Below are 21,099 nucleotides of genomic sequence, written 5' to 3'. Positions count from 1 at the left end.
GCGGAGTGGGGACGGGAACTTGTGGTTGGGCCGTTCAAGGGCCTTCTGGTTTCAGAGGTCAGGACAGCACATAGCAGTGGGCTGACTCTGAGGCCCATAGCACACACCTTCACCTCGTCTCCTTCCCTTCCGTCTTCTGGGTTCAGGAGATGGATTTCTCTGATACCTCTTTCTATATCCTGTTGCTTGTGCGATGTCATTGTTCATGGGCTATACCAGTCACTCTTGTATGAAAATTGTTTCCTAAATGGCAGGATGCCAAGCCCTCGGGGCAGGAGTATTTTCTAGGAGAAACTGAGACAGATGGTACACCCAGAGACAAAAAAACACCTTTAAGGCAGAATTCCACAAGGGGGCTGCGTGCTGGAGTTTCGCCAGCTTGAAGCAACAGAATCTTTACTCTAATGTCAGGTAAGGCCCTTGCGAGTCAGAGCTAAATATAGCTTTACGTGGAGGAATTGTGGGAACTTCATTAAGATGCAACACGTTTGATGAGAATGACTTAGTCCTGCTCTATAGTTAGCTCTCATTTAATGTATCGTGCTTTGTTAATTCCAGTGAATTACACAGACACACACGGAACCAAAGGCACACGCTGCGCTATCAATGGCAAGATTTCTGTGCGGTGGAGTTAGGGGATTTCTTCTTTCTTTTACTTGTATTTGGAAATGATTATAGATTCGGAGGAAGTTGCAAAAATGGCACAGAGATGTCCCACGTACCCTTCACTAGGTTTCCCTCAATGGTACCCCCTTCTCTTTGCTTACCTTTCTTTTCTTCCCTTCTCTTTGTCCCCCTTCCCCCCCGCCCCCGCCTTCCTTCCTCCTTTCTCTCCTTTACAATCACCATATATCACCTGCATAACAAGGGAAAGAAATGATTAAGAGCAATGTCAACAACGTTAATCACCCCCACATGGCTGTTAGCTTCCCCCACTAAAGTCTGCACCGGGGCAGGGAGAGACATGGTTGGGCTGGGCTCTCACAGCTTCCCTCCACCCTCGGGCTGGGGGGTCTGCCACAGGCTCCGTTTGCACTTGATCCGTCCCCTAAGTGCTGAGTTGAAGGTCATCTCGCCCTTCCATGTGTCCTGCGCTTCTCCAGCTGCCTGCCCTGCTTTCTAGGCATGGTATCATGCTCTAGCTGCTGCATTTCTCTGTGTGTCTAGGTCCCCACCCCCATGGTGGCCAGGGCTCTGTTGTCAGGGCAGAGCAGGGCAGGGCAGGAAGGCTCTCAACCCCTTTCAGTGGGATCATTCACTTCCAGCCTAGACACTTTGTGTGCAACTTATTAACCAGACACCTCCTCTTGGTCTCCAAGAGCTCAGGGGGAGCTCTGTGCCACGCCAGCGGGATCACTGCCTGCCCCGGACTGCGGGAGTGACCAGAGTGACAGCAAATGACAATTCTCGTTTTCTTCTCTCCGTCGATACTGTGGGTAGTATCACCAGGCCCTCCTGGTGTGAAATTCAGGATGTTCTAGTTACTGTTCGGTCTTAACATTTTTCTATTCTTCCCGACTTTGATAGTTCTCAGGTTTGGGAACAACTTCTTAGGGAATTGTCCAAGAATCCTCTTTTCTAGCAGTCGCTCAGAACAAGACAGATCACCCCCTCTGGGACATCAGGACAGCTGGTGGTCTTGGAGGATGATGCTTCGGCCTTTGCCCTGTGCCCACAACGCCCTGTTGACACCAACACCAGCACCAGGCCGTAGCGCTGCAAAATGAGCCAGAATGTTAGTCTATGGGACACTGCCGGCCAGAGCCTGAAGAGGCTGAGCTCTTCCTTCGCCGCCCCTGCCAGGGCTCCTCTCGCACCCACTAAAACTTAATTTGCAAAAAGGAACTGAGAAAAAGAAAGGGCTTCTCAATTTTATTGTAAAGTGCTACAAAGGGGCTGCGTATGTCATGTGATTGAATCGCTAAGATTTTACAAGACCAAGAGGCTTGCTGTGGAAGGCATCCCGCACAATATCCCGCAGCTGCTCAGAGAGAGCCTGGCATATTGGCTAGGTTTCATCCTTCCAAGAGGATGAAAATCGCAGCCTCGGGATCAGACAGCTGGGTGACCTTGTGGATAGCACTCAAATCTCCAATTCCCCAGCCTTAAAAAGAAGCTGATAAGAATGCCTAGTGAGAGAGATTTGTACAAATCCAGGGAGATAAGCATATACTGGGCTTGATACATGGTGCCAGCACATGGTGGGCCCGCAAAAATGTTAGGTGTCGCCGTCTTAATAAGCACATGCTGATAATGCTGATGAGAGCAAAATCATAGGAAAAACTTCTCTGCCTCTCAGCAGTCACTGTCCTCGGCCCCTCTAGGGTTGGCCAGGAGTGAGGTATTTTGAGCTGGGGGCAGGAGGCAGAACTGAGCCAGGGCAGAAGCAAAGTACTACAGGGCATTCTTGCCAGCTTTCTAGGCTGCACGTGATAAACTCGCTGGATAAAAGGCAAACGTGAGTTGTACCTGCCTTTTCATTATCGATGATGCATCCTGAGAGATTGCAGGGAAAGCAAACTTTACACACAACCATATTTTAAACTCACAAAGGATTTTTCCATTTTTTAAGAGCCTCTTTCCAGTTAGTCTTTTTATAATATATATTATGAATAAGTTTATTAAATGCAAGTGATTGTTCCATTTCTTTAAGAGAGGATGTCCTGAAAGATTTTTTAAATTGCCACTACATTGATAGCATTCTTATAGATGTAACTGAGTGGGGAAAATGATCATCTTAACATCTGGACCCAGTACTCCTACGGAGGAAACATTTTTGCTCAGGAAAACACAATGGAAGCCACTTTGGGACACAAAACTAGACTCAGAAGATTCAACCAAAAAATTTCACAGGGTTAAAAATAAGCAGGCATAAGGGGCTCCTGGGTGGCTCAGTCGGTTAAGCGTCCGACTCTTGATTTCAGCTCAGGTCATGATCTCAGGGTCGTGAGATCGAGCCCCATGTTGGGCTCCGTGCTGCGTGTGGAGCCTGCTTAAGATTCTCTCTCTCCCTCTCTCTCTGCCTTTCCCGCCGCTCCTGTGCGTGCTCTCTCTCTCTCTCAAAAAAATAAAAAAATAAAAAATAAAAATAAATAACTAATAAGCAGGCATTTGGAGGTAGGAGAAGAGCAGGGACTCTGGGGTTGTTGAGCAACTCGGTGTAGTAGGAATAGTAGGGGTGATGGTTAATTTTATGTGTCAACTTGCCTGGGCAATTGGATTCCCAGATAGGTGGTCAAACATTATTCTGGATGTTTCCGTGATGGTGTTTTGGATAGATTAACATTAAAGTCAATGGGCTTTGAGTAAAGTACATTGCCCACGGTAATGTGGGTGGCTCTCTTTTTATCAGTTGAAGATCTGAATAGAACAAAAGACTGACAGTCCCTCCCCCACCCCAGCCAGAGAGAATTCCGCCAGCAGGTGGCCTTTGGACTTGAACTGCAACCTTAGTTCCTTCCTGAATCTCCAGTCTGATGGCCTTCAGCCTTAAACTGCAGATTCTGGACTTGCCAACCTCTGTAATCATATGAGCCAATTCCTTAAAATAAATTTCTCTCGATAGATCAATTGATCCTACTAGTTTTGTTTCTCTGAAGAACCAGATGTATAATATTACATGTGAAGTTGTGCTGCTGTGAAGTCTATCTCCACTCCATTTTCTCAAACACATTCAGTCTGCAACCCACCAACCCACCCGCATGCCTTGTTCAAGTGGTTTTGTGTGTATTTGTGTGTGTGTGCACGTATTTGTGCATGTGTGTGACCCAAAGGAATGATCTAAGTTCTGTGTCTGGGTTGTCGTAGCATAGAACAAAAATAACACCTGACAGATGGCAAGACGACCCTCAACCTGAACCAGTTCAGGAAAAGCAAGAATGTGAAACCAGAAGACTCCATGAGAAAGAGCCTTTCTTTTGTCTCGGCAGGAATTTTCGTACCTTCAGGGAGAGCAATAGGTCCACAATGTTCAGCCAAACTCAAGGAGCTCTTAAAAGATGGCGCAAGAAAATTGCCCCTCCCTCCGCCTCCACCAATCTGGACATCTGTGTTCCATAAAAACCAAAACATTTTTTGCTTTTAAATTCAGACTACTTTCATGTTAATCATCTTCAGCTAACATGCTAAGAAGCAAAGCTAGGTGATAAAACGTCGCTAGTGACCACAGCTTGCTTCTAATTATTCATACTCCTCTCTGAGATTAAGGGGGAAACACACCAGATAAATCAAACAAGTGAAATAAAACACGAAGAAAGGCAATGTGCCAAAAAGAATGAGTAAAGCATCTTGATTCTGTAAAAGAGGAAAGTGAAAAACGCCTCCCACTATGGTCCTGAGCACCTCACTGTGAATGCTGCGTTCCTGCTGGACACCTCAGTGGCCCCCTGGCCCAGGCAGGGATGGAAGGAGAGGAAGAGCCATCTTGGATATTGCTGGTATGGGGGCCACCCACCACAGGGCTAGCATGGGGGCCCATTCCCTGGGGTTAGCAGAGAGGACCAAGGTCCTTAAGGCGGCATGAGACAACAGAGATGCCCAAACTAACTAAAAGTAATTATCTGAAAAAAATGACACTGTAGGTGTCAAGGGGAAGGGCACAGATCAGGATGAACTTCAAATGTATGTATCTTGGGCGCCTTGGTGGCTCAGTTGGTTAAGCGGCTGCCTTTGGCTCAGGTCATGATCCTGGAGTCCCGGGATCGAGTCCCGCATCGGGCTCCCTGCTCGGCGGGGAGTCTGCTTCTCCCTCTGACCCTCCCCCCCTCATGCTCTCTCTCTCATTCTCTCTCTCTCTCTCAAATAAATAAATAAAATCTTTAAAAAAGAATGTATGTATCTTAAGGGAGGAAGAAACAGTCACCTGGGGACTGAACAGTGCTCTCTAGTCCAACAGAATTCATTTCCAAAGTGTGTCTTGACAGGTGCGTGGCTCAGTTTGCAGTATGCCAGGTGCCTACCACAACAGTGGCCTTTTCTAGTTGCTAGGAAACCAAAGTAGAAATGATGGTGTTTGGTGCTCTCAGACAAAAACTCGCCCTCCTCCATACAGCTTGTCGCATCATTCTCTCCATCCGGAAGTTTGAGAGGGGCGGAACACCATTCTTAACTGCCTGAAATTAAATCCAACCTCACACTAATATTTTTTTTTCTTTCTCTAAACCTTGTTACACAGAGTAAGTCTGTATGTGACTCAGAGGCCAAATGAAAGAAATGGGAGATTTATGACTTATTTTTAAAACCCCAAACAGCACATTCTCAGGGTTAAGTAGAAAGGTCACAACCAATAAAAGCATCTAATCAGTCTCATTAGTATGTTCCTTTAGCCACATTTCTCTTACTCAATAGAGCATGTCTCCCCTGAAGAACCGGATTTCACAATAACACATGCAAAGACCCGAGGAAGAATCTCTGTGATGCAGCCAGGACCCATCAGCCCAGGGAGCTTCTGCCTCAGAGGGAGAAGAAGGAGAGGCAAATGTTTAAAAAGGAGCTTCAAGCCTCTGACATGTGCACCTACCCACCAAGCTTAATAAAGTTTCAGCAAGGGGCGCCTGGGGGGCTCAGTCGTTAAGCGTCTGCCTTCGGCTCAGGTCATGATCCCAAGGTCCTGGGATCGAGCCCCGCATCGGGCTCCCTGCTCCGCGGGAAGCCTGCTTCTCCCTCTCCCCCTGCCTCTCCCCCTGCTCATGTTCTCTCTCTCTCTCTGTATCTCTGTGTCTCAAATGAATAAATAAAATCTTTTAAAAATAAATAAATAAAGTTTCAACAAGGTACCCTTACATGGAACTACAGGTGAGCTTGTACCGAGCTCCAAACGAAGGGCTCATTCTGATCCTGTGGGAGTTGGAGCAGGGTTTCTTTCAAGAACCAACTAGACTTTGTCTACAGTTGGTCTTGGAAAGAGAGAGACTCTGGGCCTCCCCTCAGCGATGGTAGACTTCTGCTTGGTACCATGAAAAGTCCTGCGCCCGAGAGTCCAGAAGCAATTGGCAGTCATTTGCCTAATAATCAAAAGAGTTAATACAGTTTTATTATCTCAAGTTTCTGTGGAATGAAATAGTGTTTTTGTGACTTACAGATTCTTACCAAATCTAAAATCTTCCTCCAAGGGATCACTGAAGTCTTTCCTCTGTGTTCCTGGCCACAGCTTCTCTGTCTTCTTTATGCTCCCTCCACCTCCTCCATCTTATGTCAAATGGGTGACCTCTTCTATCGCCATCCTTTTCCTAGGTAACCCCATCCAGGCCTGAGACCTTAAATATCATTTCTGCACTGTTAACTCCCACAGGTGAATTGTCAGACCAGGACTCTCCTCTGACTTTGGCTGTGAGTATCCAGCTTCTGACTTGATACCTCCACTTGTTGTAGAACTTCACATGTCCAACACAGAACTCTTGACTTTGCCTCCAGATCTGTTCTCCTATCAGGAGGTGACATCAGCATTCATTCCATTGCTCAGACTAAGCCTGGGAGGCATCCTCGAGTCCTCCCTTTCCCTCCCTGTCTTCATCTAGTCCATCCTCAGATCCTCTCGGCTCACTTCTAAAATGTGTCCCAAATCCCTCCTTTCCCTCTGGTGCCACCTGAGTCCAGACCAGCATGCTTTCCTGACTAAACCGCCTTGCTAGCCTCCTCAATGGTCTCCCCACTTCCACTCTTACCCACCCTAAAATGCATTCTCCACAAAGCAGTCGGAGGGAGTTTTTAAACATGTAAATGAGATCATAACACTCTGTTGCTTACAACCCTCCGGGGAAGCTCTGTTCCCACTGAGGTTGTAGAAAGCCACGGGAGAACTGAGGTCCCCTAACAATGCTCACATAGCAGATAATCCACACAATCATAATATTCTTGAACCCATCAAGGAGCTGAGGTCACAAGGCAATCAAATAAACAAAATCCTAAAGAGTGACAAGCCCTGTGAGGAAAGACGAGACACAAATACTGTTTCACATTCGACAGAGCAAGGATGGAGGAGGTGGCTGCCTTATAAGTATGTGGAAAAAAAGATCTAAAATTGTGACATATTCTTAAAAGCCAGTGTGGGCTAGCACGTCAGTTTGGAATAAGTAGGATCACCAGACACAAGGAAAGTTGGCACTCCCTCACAAGGTCTTTACCACTGGTCTCCACACGGGGTTCATGAGGAAAACTGGGGGAAGAGCAAGGGACCAGAAACAGACCCTCTTTGTCGTATGAGAATAGCTGAAGTCCCAACCAAAAAGATAAGAAAACTATATGCTGTCTATAAGAAACCCACTTTAAAAATAGGGAAATACAAACTGATTAAAAGTGAAAGGATGGAAAAAAAGATATACCATAAAATTACTACTCAAAATAATCAGAAGTGGTTACATTACTATTAGAATATCAGTATTTCAGAAGCAAAAGAAACTAACCTGGAATAAGGAAACACATTGCATAATGACAAAGTGGTCAATTCATCAAAAAGATATAACAATCCCACATGTGCATGCACCTCACAAAGCTTCAAAATACATAAGCTGATTGAACAAAAAGAAAAAAATAGGTAAGTATACAATTATACTTGGAGATTTTGACATTCCTCTCTCAATAATTGATAGAAAAAGTAGACAGAAAATCAGTAAGGCTATAACGAATGCTACTAAATAAATTGGCCTAATTACATTTAGAGAACACTTAAACTAACAACATCTGAATGCATATTCACTTGATGTGCTTAGGAAATATTCACCAAGACAGACCATATTCGAAGTCATAAAAAAAGCCTCAACAATTTTTTTTAAATTAAAATCACATAACTGTCTGTTCTCTGACCACAGTGAATTAAAAGTAGAAATCAATAACAGAAACATATTTAGAAAAATCACACAACACATTATATTAAACAATATCCTTCTAAATAATCCTTGGTTAAAAGAGGAATTCACAAGAAATGTTAGAAAATGTTTTAATAAGATTAAAAAGAAAACATATCAAAATTGAAGGGATGCAGTTAAAGTCATTCTTAGAGGGGAATTTATAACATTAAATGCTTACATTAAGAAATAAAAAAGACGGGCGCCTGGGTGGCTCAGTCCATTAAGCAACCGACTCTAGATTTTGGCTCAAGTCATGATCTCAGAGTTGTCAAGTTGAGCCCTGTGTCAGCTCCACACTGAGTGTGGACCCTGCTCAAGATTCTCTCTTTCCCTCTCTCCTGCCCTTCTCCATCCCCCTCTCCGCACCCACGCGCACTCTTTCTAAAAAAAAAAAAAAAAAAAGGTTTAAAAAAAGAAAAGAAAAATGATCTCAAATCAATAATGTAAGTTTTGACCTTGAGAGAGTAAAGAAAGGAGAGCAAATCAAGCTCAAGCAAGCAGAAGAAAGGAAACAATAAGAGCATATATCAAGTAAAATGAAAATCAATACAAATCATCAATGAAACCAACAGCTGGCTTTTTGAGAAGATCAATAAAATTGATAAACTTTGAACCAGTCCAATTAAGAGAAAACAGAGAAATTTTGAAAGACAACACAAACTGCTAATATCAGGAAGGAGAGATCACTGTAGATCTTACATATATTAAAAAGATAATAAAATATTGTGAACTATATATCAAAAAGTCTGATAAAGTCCTTGAGGGGCACCTGGGTGGCTCAGTCTGTTAAGCATCTGCCTTCGTCTCAGGTCATGATCCTGGGGTCCTGGGATCGAGCCCTGCATCGGGCTCCCTGCTCCGCGGGAAGTCTGCTTCTCCCTCTCCTCCTGCTCTCTCTCACGTGCGTTCTCTCAAATAAATAAGTAAAATCTTAAAAAAAAAAAAAATGGAAGTGGAAAGAATATTTCCCAAACCATTTTATGAAGCCGGAATTACCCTGATACTAACCTAGACAAAGATATTACAAGAAAAGAAAGCTACAGGCCAGTATCCCTCATGAAGATAAATCCAAAATTTTAGCAAATCAAATCCAAAAATATATAAAAGGGATAATATATCATGATCAACTAAGGTTTATCCTTAGTTAAAGGGAATGGTCCAACAATAAAAACATCAATCAACTTAATCAATGCAATATTAAAAAGAAAACTGAAACTAAAACAAATCTATGATTATCTTAATAGATGCACCCAAAAAAGGGGACGAGCACTTTACAAAATCCAATACTCACTCCTGAGAAAAGATCTCAACAATCCAGGAATAGAAGGGAACTTCCACATTCTGATAAAGGGTATCAGTGAAAGACCTACAGCTAACACCAAAATGGATGATGGAAGACTGAATGCTCTCCCCATAAGGTCAGGAACAGGCAAGAATGTCTTCTCACACCGATGTACTGTAGCCAGTTCAATAAAACAAGACAAAATATAAAAGATTGGAAAAGAAGGAGCAAAGTCCTTTTGCAAAAATGTTATTAGAATAAGTGAGTTTAGCAATGTGGCAGGTGCAAGGTCAATATGCAAAAGTCAATTGTATTTCTATATCCTAGCAACGAATAATCAGAAATCGGAATTATAAAGAACAAAATCATTCATAATCGCATCCCCCAAAATGAAATATTTAGGGATAAAAGTGACAAAACGTGTAAAACTTGTAGCCTCAAAATTACAAAGTATTGCTGAGAGAAATTTCAAAAGATATAAACCAATGGAGAGACATATGTCTATGGATTGAAAAAAAAGTTGATGTCAATTCATCCCAAATTATCTATAGATTTGATGCAATCTCGTTCAAAATTCCAGCAGATTTCTTTTGTAGAAATTAACAAGCTGATTCTAAAATCTATATGGAGATTTGAAGTACTTAGAAAACAACTTTGAAAAAGAACGAAGTTGGAGGACTAACACTATCTGACCTCAAGACTTTTTATAAAGCTACAATAATCAAGACAGTGTGGTATCATGCCAACATGGACAAATAGATCAATGAAACTGAATACAAGTTCCAGATATAGGCCGCTATATATGTTTAACTGATTTTTGACAAAAGTGCTAAGGCAATTCTGTGGAGAAAAGATAGTCTTTTCAACAAATGGATATCCATATGCAAAAATGTACTTAGATTCACACCTCAGATCATATACAAAAATTAACTCAAAATGGATTATGGATCAAAATGTAAAACCTAAGACTATAATACTCCTAGAAGAAAACATAGAGGAAAATTTTCACAACCCTGAACTAGGTAAAGAGTTCTTAGATATGATACCAAAATCTCAATCCATAAAAGAAAAAAAAAAAATGGTATGTTGAATGTTATCAAAATTAGGAACGGCTTTTCAAAAGACACTGGGAATAAAAATTAAAAGATAAACCATGGACTGGGAAAAATCTACACCTGATAAAAGAATTGTATGCAGAATATATAAAGAATTCTCAACACCTTATAAAAAGGAAACAATCCAGCTTAAAAAAAAAAAAAATGGGCAAGAGAGTTGAAGACCCAGTTTGCCAAAGAACAAATATGGACATCATAGAAGCACATGAAAATATGCTCAGTAACATTAGTCATTAGAGAAATGCAAGTTAAAAACACAATTAGATACCACTATATACCTATCAGAATGGCTAAAATTAAAAATCTTACACGAAAGATCTTACCAAGTGCATCTAAAATGTTGTGATTATCAACTGCTGGTGAGAATGTGAGCACCTGGAATTTTCTTACTTGCTGGTAGGTATGAAAAATGGTACAGCCACTTTGGAAAAGTTTGGTAGTTTCTTATAAGGTTAAACGAACTCTTACAATATGCCCAAGCAATCCCAGTCCTAGGTATTTATCCTAGAGAATGGAGAGCACATGTTCACGAAAAAATCTGAGTTATGTTATAGCAGCTTTAGTCACAACCAACAAAAACTGAAAGTAACAGAAATGCCCATCAACTGGTGAACAGATAAACAAATTGTGCCCTATCCATACAATGGAATACCACTTGGCAATCAAAAGGGGCAAGCATGCAACAACATGGATGAAAAGCATTATGCTAAGTCAAAGAAGCCAGACACAAAGGGTGACATCCTGTAGGATTCCATTTATAGGACTTTCTGGAAAAAGAAAAACTAAAAAGCCAGATTACAGTGGTTGCAAGGGTGAAGTTGGGGAGAGGGGATTGACTACAGAGGGTCACAAGGGAACTTTTTGTGGCAATGGAAATATATCTCTTAGTTGTGGTGATATATTATGTGACGTATGTACACTCATCAAACTTGTCACATCGTACGCCCCACATTTCCCAAAGAATACAATGGACGAGGGTGGGATTGACTCCAGGTTAGCCGCTTGCAAGGGGTATAAGGGACAAGAGGCTGAGGAACTGGGGATGCTGCAGGAGAAATTCAGTCAGGGCTTCTGAGAACCCAGCCCATAGCTCGTAAGATGACCAGAAGTCCTTACCAGAAGCTTTGTTCCTGTGTTCCCAGTGTACTTAGAGACACCTCAACCCAAGGGAGGGAGCACTGTCCAGTGAGAGCGAGAATCACATTACTTTCCTCTTGGTCTTTGATTCACAGTTAAATTTAATCCTAATGCTTTGATAATGTTGCTGATAAATGTGTTGCAGCCCTTTCATAAAATAGGGATCTAACTCATCTGAACTTTACTTCCTGATGTGTGGACCAACAAGACAATGGGCAACAGTGAATTGATGTCATTTCTAACCAGGATTTGTGAAATCTAAATAAGTATAAAGGATAAGATGATCTAAAAAGGAAGGCCTCATCATATCTGATGAAATTATTAATGTCTAAAAGACTACCTTTAAAAACTAATGACAACGGAGAGGTAATTTGGTAACAACATTAGGAATCAGACGACTTGGGTTTTAGGTTTGGCTCCATAATTAACAAGCTGTATGACCTTGAGAAAACCACTCATCGATATACGGAGCAAAAGGATCAGGCAAGGTGCTGGTTAAAATTCCTTCCAATTTTACGGATTTATCTTTTTGAGGATTTGTATCAAATCTCAGGCCCATCTCAGTACAGACGTATAACAAGAACTTCATAAATGGTATTGAACCAAACTGAGGTGAACATTAGGAAACCACGCAGAAAATACATAGTTACCCTTGAGAGAAGTCATGGGTCACACCTGTGCACACATGTGAAGCCGGAGACCGTCACAGAGAGAGAGTATCACCAGGCTCCTCAGTGTCTCTCCCCCTCTCCCTTCCTCCCTCTCCCTCCCTCTCCCTCTTTCTCTCTCTGGTCTCTCTCTCTATCTCTCTCAGGTCTCTCTTTAAAAGCCTTCCAACTGATTAGGTCAGACCCACCCAGGATACTCTAACTTGAAGGCAACTGATGAGGTACTTTAATTGCATCTTTAAAACCTCGTCACAGCAGCTCTTTCTGCCCACAGGTCCTATCCCCATGCTGTAGTAAAACCACCTTTGTGCACCAAAAGAAAAATTTTTTTAATTAAATTAAAAAAACAAATCTCTTCACAGTAGCATCTTGATTAGGTTTGGTTGAATAACTGGGGAGCAGTGTGTGTGTGTGTGTTACAGAAGTTTCCCTTCTATTTTCCAGCTCTCGTGAGAGAATATCTCTTGTAACCTGCTCTACTAGAAGCATCCTAGAGAAGGAATTCTGGATATGGTTGTAGGTTAGCCCAGCCAGTCTCTCTCCCACCACAGAGCCATCCCAGTGACTAGGAAAAGGTCACGGAGGAACCTAATAGTCACAGCCACACCACAGCAACCACCAAAAAGCAGCCCAGTGTAGATGTTAAAATACCAGCACTTGAAACCAGGTTGTCTTGGTTCGGAGCTCAGCTTGTGGGTAATATTGTTCTTGGCAAGTTTCTTAATCTCTTTTTGTCTCGGTTTCTTCTTTAGGAAAATGAAAGAGGTAAAATAGCACCTAACTCGTGGAGATGCTGGGGGACTAAATTGAAAAACTGTGTGGACCAGGAAGATGAGATTGCACGCTGGTATCACATCAGCATGCACTATTATTACCATCGTGTGCTTCATACTTTGCATACCTTTCCTCATTTAATAGCTCACTTCATCGTCAATAAATGGTACACATCTACTGTGCAGCCACTGGGAACAGAGCGAAGGACAACAGCCTCGGTCCCTGCCCTCAAGGAGTTTGCAGTGAACAAATAAGTGGAGAAATCAGAAGAAGTCATTCTAACACACGTGATAAGCACTATTAAATTCACCATAACCCAATGGGGTAGGCGATGTTATCACTCTTTTATAGGTGAATGAGCCAAAATGTATTGAAATTAAGGAGTTAGCTCAGAATTATATAATAGACCAGTTTGCCAGGGCTCCCGTAACAAAGTACCACAGACTAGGTGGCCTGAACAACAGAAACCCATTGTCTCACAGTTTTGAAGGCTAGAAGTCCAATGTCAAGGTGTCAACAGGGTTGGTTACTTCTGAGGGTTTAAGAGAGAATCTGTTCCATGTCTCTGTCTGAGCTTCTGGTTTCCTTGCAATCTATGCAGCCCTTGGCTTGTAGAAACATCACCCCGATCTCTGCCTTCATCTTCATTCACGGGGTGTTCTCTGGGTGGGTGCGTGTCTATGTCCAAATTTCCCTCTTTTATAAGGACACCAGCCATAATGGATTAGGGGCCCACACTACTGCAGTATGACCTCATCTTAAATAATTATATATGCCTGACTCTATTTCCAAATAAGGTCACATTCTGAGGTATGGGGGTTAGGACTTTCACATATACGTTTGGGGGGGGGACACAATTCAGCCCATAACAAATAGATACAAGGTAGCAAAATCAGGGGCCAACCCCAAGTCTGTCTGATCTGTCTGACTCAGAGGCCACGTACCACGCCTCTTCACTCTGGGTAACAGATGTATAATGGACTATTGAAAGAAAACTAGGGACCTCGGGGTCCATCCTTGACCTGTGAGAAAGCCCTGTGAACAACAGCCTATCTAATCTCCCAATCAACATTTTGCATGTGCATCAGACTGAATGGCCCACTGGTATTTTTGACTGATACTCTAATTTTTAAAGCAAAATGTCACTCCTCATTTGGTGAAATCTAAAGCTCATGTGTACCAGAAACTTAAGACCCATAAAAGTATCAATGTAACCAATTTCGAATGTGAAACATCAGGCTAATTTATTCGGCAACTGTTTGCCCAGGTAAAATTAGCCTGATCCTTTGCAAGAAAGATTAAATTGGTCAGTTAAGATGTGGAGAAAATCTAATTTCTAGTTTAGACAAATCCAAAGGTGTTAGCTGAGAATACTTTGATTACATTTCAAGCATACTGGTGGTGTTTGAACCACGCTTCTGCTTCTCTCTTGAAATTGCTTCATGATTTTATTGTTACTCTCTTTTTGCTTGTACTAAATATTGGGGAGGTAGTGCTTAGGCCAGTATTTTTATGTGATTTGTAATATTCCTAACCATAATTTTAAAGCTTCACTTCCATACTTGTGGCACATACGTTTGCCTGACTTGCTATCTACGAGTCCCTAAAGAAAAGCGTTTCCAACATTCATCTCAGAGAATGCCATATGGAGGCTATCGATAAATATGTGGAGAACTGAACCATTTTTCCAACATCCTTAAGTACGGAATGTATCTAAAGACTAATGAACAAATTATAATCAATAAAAATTCATTTATTAGTTTCTGTCACTTGAAAACTTTTTAGGGAAGATTTAGGTTCTTTCACTTTGAAAGAACTAAAGTGTACATTTAAAAAAATGAATAAGTAAGATGTATGCACTTTCTATTTTAGCATCAGTGATCATTTCATTAAAGTCTTTTGCTTTCTACAAAAGTATGAATAAAGACAGCTATTCATGTTTCAAAAAAAACCAAGCAGGATCTGGAGTTTTGTTTTATACGAGAATATCAAATTTTATGATTTTGCTAGCAAACCTTTCCTGTCGTAGGTATCACCTATTGTTTTGTCTTTAACCTTGACCATTCATTCTAACGTGTGCACAAGGGCAGGACAAATGCTCACTAAATGACTACATGAAGGCCAGGCCTCGCCAAAGAGAAGGCCAGTAAAAATCTCACCCAATTCAGACACATGGGGAATAAATTTAACCACGGCATGAATACAGTACATCATAGTGGCTAAATGTTTTGGGTTTAGAATCAGAAGGATTCGAATTTGAATCCCAGTTCTACCATTCACCTGCTGTGTGAGCTGGGGCAAGTTACTTAACCTCTCTGAATGTCATCTGCAATGTAAATATCATATTTATACTTGCTTCATAGGGCTGCGAGAAAATTAAATAAGGTAGTGGATATAAACCATTTAGCGTCCTAATAAAATAAGGGTTTAATAAATGATAGCTATGATTAAATACTTCATGAAGGGAGAAGTTTGAATTATAAAATTTTTATTACAGATTTATTACTTTAATATACATTTAGTAATGGGGTGCCTGGGTGGCTCAGTTGGTTAAGTGTCTGCCTTCGGCTTCAGTCATGATTTCAGGGTCCTGGGATAGAGCCCCACATCAGGCTCCCTGCTCAGTGGGGAGTTTGCTTCTCCCTCTTCCCTGGCCTCTTCCCACTGCTTGTGTTCACTCTTGCTCTCTCTAATAAATAAATAAATAATCATCTTAAAAAATATACATTTAGTAACTAAATTACACACCATGTCTAATTAGCATAATTTTTGACATAATTATCAACAGACATTTCTTTTCTTTTTTAAGATTTATTTATTTGAGAGAGAGAGAGCAGGGGAAGGGGCAGAGGGAGAAGAGAGAATCCCCTGCTGAGCAGGAGCCTGACGCAGGGCTGGATCCCAAGACACCAAAATCATGACCTGAGCCGAAACCAAGAGTCAGACGTTCAACCAACTGAGCCACCCAGGTGACCCTCAAAAGACATTTCTGAAAACCTATTTTTTTTTTAAAGATTTTATTTATTTATTTGACAGAGAGAGAGAGAGAGAGACAGGAGAGAGGGAACACAAGCAGGCGGAGTGGGAGAGGGAGAAGCAGCCTTCCCATGGAGCAGGGAGCCCGATGCGGGGCTTGATCCCAGGACCCTGGGACCGTGACCTGAGCCGAAGGCAGACGCTTAACGACTGAGCCACCCAGGCACCCCTGAAAACCTATTTAATTCAGGGCACTCAGTGCCCTGGGCTAGAGAAAAGAAGGGGTAAATAATTATTTAGTTGAAGAGATAGGTCTTAGTATAACCTAGTAAAGATCTTGAAAGGATGTCTTTAAATGACTATGTAAAAATGACTTGAATTAACATTTTAGTTGTTTGTATGTCAGCTAGAGCTTATAAGTACCTGGAAAAATATTTTCCTAAGTAAAATAATCTTTTACTTGTACATAAGTATATGCTACTAAAGGTCTATGAAAACTCATTTTATTACAGAGACTACAAAATTAAATTCTAACTAGTATCTGTGTGGATGGCACAAAATTGAAAATGAGCAGTCTGAACTAATGTGGGGTTTTCTCCTTACGTGTGTTTGTAAGCGTGCAGCATGACATTTATCTATAGTACACACAGAGATGTGAACAAGAGTGCTCACAGGAAATCCAAGCATTGGGGTTCAGTCACTTTTAATCAAATTAGTGGAAACTTAGCGCAAGAAAAACCTCCACTAGGTAAAGGCACGTGTGAAAGGCTGGTGGGCCTGTGGGCTACTCAGATTAGAAACATCCTTCATCCATTTTACGACTGGCAACTTCTAAATTCTTTGTTATTTCGCGTTTTAGGAGTGTAGAACTATGTTCTTGTTACCCCTTCTGACAATTCCGGACATATCTCTGGCGCAGAACATTTCTCTGGTTGACAGGTTGGAGCTGAGCCCTCAAGATATGTCTCTTATTTAGGGCTCAGGAAATGGATCCTTTTCAGAGTTCTGGGTTATCGTTAACTATAGACTGCCCCAGGATGAATAATATGGTGCTGGGCACGATGCTGTTCATTTTGTCAGTCCCCTGACATGATCTCCTCCTTTGGATGCAGTCAGCTATTAAGCATCCAAGTCAGTGCAGAATTCAGTATTCATGAGGATTTGAGCGGGCAGCAGCATAGAGGGGATTCCAACACATTTTCATGACTGAGACACTTTGAGGGAGCCTGGCTGACTAATAGAGAACAGCCTTGACCTTCAACCCTACAAATTCAAATGCAATTTGTCATCCAATATAAAATGAATTTGACCATGTGTAATCCTGCATGATGGAGGGATCTTGTCCCAGAAACACTCACAAACATGAAAGAGGGGCATTGAAAAATAAAATCCACAAAATGCTTGAGAAGACTCATCGATATGCTAATAACAAATTCCTTTTCTAAAATAATGGGCAGCCCTGTGATGCCATGGGTCGTATAGACTCCATCATCACACAAAGCTTGGAAGTGGGAAATTGCTGCTCCTTTTCTTCCCTCTGTGGAATTTGAATTTTGTTTTTATATTTATTGTTCATGCTCTCCTTTAATAATTTAAAATTTATCATTGAAAATTTTGTTACGATTATTGTGTTCTACCTCTCTCTGGGTAACTGAAGAAGAAAGGTTGAATTGGAATAGTCTCTGGTGTTTCAGAAACTTCTTCTCTGAGGACTTTTCTGAGTGGATCAGGAGCCAGGACTGGTTGGAACTCATCCTCTGGGAGAGGCTCAGAGACCCAAACCTGAAATTAAAGCACCAAATCCCTCAAGCTCTGTGAGGAGGTGTCCTGGGGCTTTCAGGAATTCCACCTAGGGAGTTTTGACGGCCTCAGCATTATCTTACAGAGCATTCTCAAAGTAAATTCCCTTTTCACTTCAGTTTCTAACTGGCTTAAGTATCACCATTAATTGTGTAGCAGATGTAAAGACTGGAATGGCCTGGAAGCCCCGTGTGAATCATGATACGCATCAAGTTCTTTAAGTTGGTATTTGGAGTTCATTATCAATGTGCATGTGAAAGCTTACAACAATGAAATAGAGCAATCATATATATTAGAGCAATGTTATAAATAGCTACAAATAATTCTCCAGTGGATTATTTGCACTTACACTTGGATGATAAGAGTAAAGAAGAAAACTGCTATGGGTTTACTCTGTCTTATTTTATCATGAAGTGTTTTTTTTTTTTAATTTCTTTCCTTGCAAGATCAAGAAAATATTCAAAAGTCCCACCCCCATCTGCCAGAGACATCTCTTAAGGCATAATAAGTTATCCTCAGTCTTGTCCTCTGTAATTATAAGAGGAGTAACTGTACTTTTCTAGAGTTCTACTTGAATGGGAAACTCAGTGGCCAAAAATTGACCATGACCCAAAGGAATTATTATGCTGTTGAATGTGTGAAAATGTGGATCTTTTTCTAAAAAGAGCAATCATGAAAATTATATTGCAAAGCTTTCTTTCCCCCCTTTTATAGATATGAAGCTGGCCCTAAAATATAACAGGAAGAGTTTTGCTGCATATCTTTGTCATAAACCCTATTTATGGGGGTCCTGTCTTCCTCACCTCCCCATACACATCTCATGCCTTTGTCACAAATTCCTCATTCCCCCATAATAACAACGTACACGCTCATACCTCCAAGCCATTGAATAGACCGTTTCCTTGACTTGACCTTCTTTTCTCTCCTCTGCCTGGTAAATCCTCCTCCCAATGTTGAGAATCTCCTGTAGGCTCACAAGCAGAATTAGCCCCTCTAACTTCTGTGCTCATGCAGAACTGTACACACACTTCCATTTCTGCACTTGAAACTCAGTGTTAGAACTGGTGGCTTGTGGGTCTGTATTTTCCTCAGTGAAGAACTAAAGAGACAAATAATCTCTGTGTTCCTAATTTCTATCCCAGTCCCTATCCTTTTCCCTTCCACAACATAGCTAGTGCTAAATCATTCCCTGACAAAAGTAAATCAGTGATAATTAGGGGAACCCGTCTTTCTGTCACACTATGGGCCCAAACTTTGACACTCCTGGAGAAGACTGTACTTTTCATTCAATAAAAATACTGGATTTGGGGGTGCCCTGGTGGCTCAGTCGTTAAGCGGCTGCCTTCGGCTCAGGTCATGATCCCAGGGTCCTGGGATCGAGCCCTGCATCGGGCTCCCTGCTCAGCGGGGAGCCTGCTTCTCCCTCTCCCACTCTGCCTGCTTGTGTTCCCTCTCTCGCTGTGTCTCTCTCTGTCCAATAAATAAATAAAATATTTTTTAAAAAAATTATAAAAAAAAAAATACTGGATTTGTCTGCAACACTTCATAATCATTGCCAAATCATTCCATCATACTCAGCCCACTCCAGTCCCCAGCCTCATCCTCACCTAGTGGGACTGTACTGAATTTGCCATTTGTGCCTACAGAATAAATATTCACATCTCTATACGATTGGTGCTGGGGAAAGGGAGTCTAAACCACACACTGGGATGCGAATCGATCAGTGTGACTTCCCTCACGTGGCAAAATCAGATGCTCCAATTATTCTTTTTTTTAAGATTTTATTTATTTATTTGTCAGAAAGAGAGCAAGAGAGAACACAAGCAGGGAGAGTGGCAGGCAGAGGGAGAAGCAGGCTCCCTGCTGAGCAGGGAGCCCGATGCAGGGCTCAATCCCAGGACCCTGGGATCATGACCTGAGCCAAAGGCAGACACTTAACCAACTGAGCCACCCAGGTGTCCCTCCATTTGTCCTTTTTGATAAACAAATAGTGAATATAAGTTCAAATACCGCATCAAGATATAATTACACATGTTGCAGCTCATTCTAGGCTATATGCTGCTTGAGAAGAGCAGCCTGTCTTTTCTACCATCTCACACAGGGTCCCATGTCCTGGAGTGCAGCAGAGTGATTGAGAGCATGGGCTTTGGCACAGGACAGACATGGGCTCAAATCTCAGTTCTACCATTAACTAGCTATGGGAACTCAAGAAAGTTACTTAAACGCTTGCGCCTCATCAAAACATAGATAGAATAATAATAACAATACCTGGATCATTGGGTCATTGTGAAGAATCAATGAAATAAAATAATGTTTGCTAAGTACTTGGTACAGGACCTGACACAGACTGGGCAGACGACAATGATCGTTACTAACCTGAGCACCCCCTAAACATTCTCTGCTTTGGTCTATCCTCGTCTCACGGGTCTCCATGGAGATGTCATACTCCCTCTTAGCAACCTAACAACTCTTACGATTTAGTGTTCTGACTTTGGGTACTACTTCCTTGACAACCAGGGGGCAGAGGTAGGGAGGGGACAGTGAAAGTTGCTGTTTTCAAGACGGAGGCATGATACAGTAAGCCACTCACTCACGGATGATTTCAAGTGCATGATTCATAAATGTCTTTTCCTGTGCCAGTGTTGAGCATTGGACAATGCGGCTGTGAATAAAGATAAAACCACTGGGAGGGAGGAGAAAACCATTACGGGGCTGACAGGGGTGAGTGTGTGGAAGGGAATCCTAGATTGTGTGCTCTTTTCTTGAATCAAATATTGGATATTGGTGTCCATCACTTGGAAAGTAAAGGTGGAAAAGAAGGGGCCAGTGTAAAAGTTTATTTAAGAGAATATGCATCAACATTTAAACTCTGATACGAGCATGTACTTATTATCTTTCAAAAACATCCTCATTTTTCCCTAAGTCAGAATTGCCAACTGTCACCAGGTAATTTAAGGAATCAGAGCTTCTACCCTGGTGGAACAGAGTTCAGGAATGCTCAGAAATGTGTAGCTAAACACACTCGCACTCCCACCCCTACCTTAACAACAGCAGTTCTGGGAAAAGGACTCGAGCTGGGTTCCCCTCCCATCCCGTGCCCCCGAGAGGGAATGCTGAGTCTCAGTGGAGGGCATCAGTGTCAGCCCTCCACCTCAGATTCCTTAATCTGATCCTTAAAAGGATGCAGAGAAATCACAGCGGCGGCTTGTGATTTTCTTTGTTGTAAGGAGCCTGCAAGCCTTCTTTCATCTTATTAAAATTACACCCTTTCTGCTAAGATAGAAAAGAAAACCAGGAATTGGTAATTGTATCCCAGTCAACCCCTTCCAGGAGAAGGGTACAGAAGGGGGACGTGGCTGATCTGTCCTTCTCGGGTTACCTTACCATTCACACCATGCTTCCATTTCCCACACCACCCCGACACTCCAAGGGTTTTGCTCAACCCCCGAGAGGTGGGAACCATCCTGAAGGATTAAAATAACACAATCAAACACCATGTGGTG

This window comes from Mirounga angustirostris, unplaced genomic scaffold, assembly GCF_029215605.1.
Source record: "Mirounga angustirostris isolate CCGP_5_RB_7025 unplaced genomic scaffold, mMirAng1.0.hap1 SCAF_4, whole genome shotgun sequence".
Lineage (NCBI taxonomy): Eukaryota > Metazoa > Chordata > Mammalia > Carnivora > Phocidae > Mirounga > Mirounga angustirostris.
The sequence above is the reverse complement of the archived record's forward strand: the minus strand, read 5'-3'. Positions refer to the sequence as shown.